The sequence below is a fragment of the Onthophagus taurus genome, chromosome 1 (genome assembly GCF_036711975.1).
Source record: "Onthophagus taurus isolate NC chromosome 1, IU_Otau_3.0, whole genome shotgun sequence".
Classification (NCBI taxonomy): domain Eukaryota; kingdom Metazoa; phylum Arthropoda; class Insecta; order Coleoptera; family Scarabaeidae; genus Onthophagus; species Onthophagus taurus.
In genome coordinates this window covers 9,884,451-9,889,726 of record NC_091966.1, presented here as the reverse complement: position 1 = coordinate 9,889,726, position 5,276 = coordinate 9,884,451, and the positions used below count along the sequence as shown (strand labels likewise).

General features: G+C 32.0%; 1 long non-coding RNA gene across 1 annotated transcript; it reads right to left on the bottom strand.

Annotated features, from left to right (window-relative positions):
- Positions 1-3,300: 3,300 nt before the first annotated feature.
- On the bottom strand, positions 3,301-4,954 carry LOC139430046 (uncharacterized). Its single transcript, XR_011640615.1, has 2 exons — positions 4,358-4,954; positions 3,301-4,291 (listed from the first exon to the last, which is right to left on the bottom strand). It is a non-coding gene; the product is annotated as an uncharacterized lncRNA (long non-coding RNA).
- Positions 4,955-5,276: the final 322 nt, after the last annotated feature.

The following is a 5,276-nucleotide window of genomic DNA, read 5'->3' as shown; positions in this document are numbered from 1 at the left end:
TCTCCCTAATGTATTCGGTAAAGCGGTTTTTTGATACACCCGATAAGAAATACATATTTTCAAACCTGACCAGATGAATCTCATCGTGATACATCATGTCTTTCTAAATTGGATATGAACTTGTATATCGGTATATTACACTTGGTATTTTATTCTAACAGTTAATCTATCTTTTACAGTTACTTAAATAATTAATATAAAATTATTGATCGTGATTGGTATTCAACCTTAACATTGGTAACGTTCATCTATATCCAGTATTTGCAAAAATTATTAAGTAATGCTGTTGAAAAGTTCTTATGACATCAAGTTGCATGTATTTCAAACGCTTTGTTTACCTCTGAGAATGAACCAGATACAGAAACATTTCTTATTTAAATGTTAAAATAATCTTTCATGGTTTTTCATCTTAATATAAAAAAATTATCTTATTTTTTTTCAAGATACCATTATCTGCATTGTCATTCATATATTTCATGACTTATCATAGGGTCTTTCATAGAGCCTCTGGCGTTGAGTGCCGCTACCCGACCACCCAACGGCCCCGTTAGGTTTACAGGCTGGGCTTCTGGTGCTTTTTTCGCTATCCAGGCGCGTTAGTGAGATGGAGGGGGAGGTGTGGAGGCGGTCGGCCACAGTCGGTTCTGAAGGGGCTTTTAAGCGTTGCGGCCTACTAAAATAGATCGTGACTATGCTAGAATTTCGGCCTCTAAAATTTCCGGTTACTATACGATCGCCGCTTCGGTCATAATCTCTTGGGGTTTATGGGAACACTCATTTTTGTTCGGCACCCTTAACTTACCCTATTCAATGAATAGATCATTCTCACTAATAACTTCCAATTCTTTAATTGTACAAAGTCATCAAAACTACAATGGAAATCTTGTGAAATAAACGTGGTTGGTAAAATGGATTTTATTTTCAAATGCTATGCATATCCGATTTTATATTTGTTCTGACCTTTTATTAGACCTATATCTCAAAACTGCTTGAAATATGGATATATGTATGTTTCAGATAAAATTTTTAGGAAATAGAGATCTTTTACAGTATATAATTGCCGTTTGTAATTTACATCATTGGAATTGATATTAAATAAAGACAAATTCTTACCATAATCCATACAGATGGATTCCTTGTTTTTATCAGGGCGATTAACAGCCTTAGATTTGTACGTTTTTGAATAGAACTTTTTGTACTTTTTTTTAACTTCTGATGTGTTGGTTTTTTTAGTCGAAAGAATGGCATATACCTCTTCATTTCTTTTATAGCTTCTGAGATTCTAATTTTGAGTACTAATTGTGCACACTAAAAGTCGCATCCCCAGATCTGTCCATATGTTGATAATTGACAAAATACAAAAATATACATTAACTATACAACTTTACTTGAAACACTATTTAATTTAGTGATTAAACAAGACCAGAAAAAATATAGTTAGAAATATAGCCAAAAAAGGAACTACAGATAGATCCTTTAGTGAATACTAACATCGATGGTAAGAGGCTCCCAAAGAGGATGATGGAGGCAAGAAGAGAAGGGATCGAGGGGAAGGGGAAAATTAAGAACGCAGTGGTTGATAATCTCAACTCAAAAAATATCAACATTAATATTTGCAAGTTTTTATGATTGATAACAATTATTGCATAATTGTTTTCCGTGTTATTGATACTCTATTGCATTCATCAAGGTGGTAATTCATTTTTCTAAATACAAACGTGTTAGTTATTCCACCGACGCCGATGCTACGGTTTCACTTTAGTGCCTATTTTTAACTGTTATAATAACAAACAAGATTTTAGTGTTAGTGTTGATTGTGGATAACACATAAGGGTATGATTTCGAAATTAAAACTGCTTTGTATTAAGAATGACGTAAAATCTATTTTTAACATTTATTATTTCTGTAGATCTCGGAATGTATCGAATTCTGAAGCTGTGACCAGAAGGTTTATTAAAAAATTTTAAGAAAATACGATTAGCACTTTTCAATTAAATTATGCATATGTTACATGTAGAAACTCGCATCCCAAAATAGATACAAAGAAAACCTATAAGTATAGCGAAAAACTACATTAATATTCGTTCAACGTAAAGGTAATTGAGAGTTCGTTGATTCATAACTGATATTTTGGGGTATTCGTTAAAACGATTAACGAATCAAATAACAAGGTGGGTGATTCTTCATGTGAAGTTCAATTATAAAATTAACAACCACAAATTTATTAAAAATTGTTGCACCTTTCAAATTATACAAGATATAACAACTTGAGAATCGCTTGCACAATTTTGCTGTATGAAGCCTTTGTTAAAATGGATTTTCACATCAGGTATAAATTCATCAAAAACTGTAACGTACTAAAATACAGTTAGATCACATGATGTTGATATATTAATATTTTTAGATTATATCAAAAATCAATACGATCAAGTAAAGTGCAATTTCATCTTACACGACCTGGTTAATATTTATATTAAATTTGTTAGTTTAGCTGTATTAAAAATGCAAGTTTATATAAACTTGCACTAAATTTCGACATCGTAACGTATTACGTATTTAAGTTATCGTATTTACACTACGATACATACAAAATAAATATGGAATACGGATTCAGGGGCATTCTTTCGATGGATTTATATCTTAATATTCTTAATCCACCAGCGTTTTAAGATTGTGATTCATTACAACACTTACTTTGTAATCGTATTTTGTATGCATAATTGTGAGATAATAAAAATAATCTTTATTTTGTTTAAGATTTACTAAATAAACAAAAAGGAGAATAAATAATTAAAGCAGAGAAATTTTTCACAAAGAACAAAGTGTACACATAAGTTTTAAAGTTTTAGCACCCATTCAAGTCGAAGATAATGTAACAGTTGAAACCTTTTTTGTCAGGTAGTTGTTCCGCTGACGCTTAAAAGATATAAATTCCAGGAACTAGAGTTATACATCTAAAGAGTGAAGGTTAAAGCAAGGTTTGGATGGGTCTTCTCCTTTAAAAACTCGTTTCTGCGAATTTGGGTGTTACTAATGTGTTTATTTAAAGACTATGGATTCTTCCTGAAATATTTCCTGCTTGGTAGACTACTAAATATGTCGGCGCCGAACCGCGGCATTATGAAAAAAATTCAACAGCAAAGTATTTTCACTTACTAAACAACGTATACATTTGTAAATGGTATATAACACTGCCAACTATCTTTAAACTTTTACTTACACATTACTCGACAGAGTCGTGCCAGAGATAAGAATTCTAGGTAGTAAACAAATAGCGTCGGTTGCAAAATAAACAGCGGCCACGTTCCATATGTATTTTATTTTATTTAAAATGATTTATTAAAATGTAGAATTTTTTACATAAATCCCAGTAACTTTATTATTTTTTTTCATGCACCTGTTCATGTGTTTCAATAAATAAATATATATAAATGAATTTAGGTAGATAACTTTGTTTTCTCAAATTTCTATCGTCTATCGTTTGGTAAGTTTTGCAAGTTAGAATTTTAAATAGCGTACGTTCGGAGTAATATAATGTTGAGACAATTAAAGTTAAATCTTACATAATTAAGTTGATATATACGATTTCATAATATCTGTTTCGTTGCCCGAAACAAAACTAATTGTGCCGTTATGATATAAGATAAACATTAAATATTATACATTAAATAGAGAAATATTAAAAATGATTAATAGTTTACCTATTGAATATCGTTTATCTTGAAGGCAACGAGGTTAAGAAAATAGGTTATCTACTAGTTAAAGTAATATGTCTAGGGGAATTTTGTAGTGACTTTGATGCTAACGACCAAATGAGGTTAATTAATTGTGTTAACATTAACTTAAGTTTATTCTCTAATTCTGTAAAATTCATTCTGGTATGCCTGATTGATTCCAGTTGAGGTTCTTCCAATTACCAAAACAATCGTTCTTCAGGTATGTTCGATAGATTTATGGGGGCCAGGTGAAATTCTCGATTAGGTATAATATTTAGGGTAGTTCGAAGAATTTCTTTCCTCAAATGAACACTGCAATCAGGAGTGATCTGCACTAATAGGTTGCCGGTTACTAATAGGTCTTGAAGTTCTTGTTTCGTTTGGTATATGGGTTCTCCGGTAGTATTAACGTGGAACAGCACCCCTCTCGGCTAAATGTGGCTGTAACTGTTATGCCCTGATAATTCTCGTATTTCTGCTTATCCCCTTTTCTATGGATTGATGAAATAAAGCCGATTTTCTATTCCTCTGGGCTCGGTTTTTCGTTTATGCATCTGATAAACAGCTGGCTTATCCTAGTAAATAGTTTAATTGTTCCGTTTTCTTACTAATTCAAGTTCAATATTTCCCGGTCCACTTACCTTCCTGTTTTTTAATCACTTAATTGATTTTTTCATGTCTTCTGATCTTATCTCCGCTCTCTCCCCTTCTATATTTATTACTTGTAGCTCTTCATTCATGTATGCAGGTCGATCTTCAGTAAGTAGCTTTCTGTAATATTCTTCCCAGTTGTCAGCTGGAATGAGTTGGAGGTTAGTTTTCTTCTCAGATCTTTTCTAAATTTTTGAAGCTTCCGTATATCTTCTACCTCCTATATACACGTAAATTTCTCTACATTTTCGATCTCAGCTCTCTCTCTTCTTTGTTGTATCACCAGTCTCTTTGCTGCATTTCTCTCTCTTATATATGGACCGCGTTATACTTCACTTGACTAAGCGACATGTTATTGTTTTTAGAGATTTTCATGCTGTCTGGTAGGTAAATGTGTAACTTATCTTAGAAAAAATGCAGAATACCGAAAGACCTAAAATACTATTTGTTTTAAAGAGTTAGATACGACACTTAGATACACCAAGAAATTCTACAATAGATAAAATAGATGAACCTACATTTTCGGGCCAGTGTCGTTTTCTAGATGTTAGTATAAAACTAAAAGTTTGTCTTTTATTTTATATAGAATAAATTTAACCCTACTAGTTTCGGCCCTTGGCCATGTTCAGAGACTCTGCAAATAGATTAACATCTCTCATCTTATCCATTTTACAAACGACAGCGGTAGGTAGCGCTAGTTAGCATAAGATATCACTATGTTGCATATTTTTATTACAATAAAACTAGAACTAACACTAGACCTAGAAAGTATCGGGTTTAGCCGTCTTATGAGACGTACAGCTAAATACAAATGTTTCTAGTTCTAGGTCTAGTGTTAGTTCTAGTTTTAATTGTTATGCAGCTCTAGATTGTTGTATATTTTTATTGAACGAAAACTAGAACGAGAAC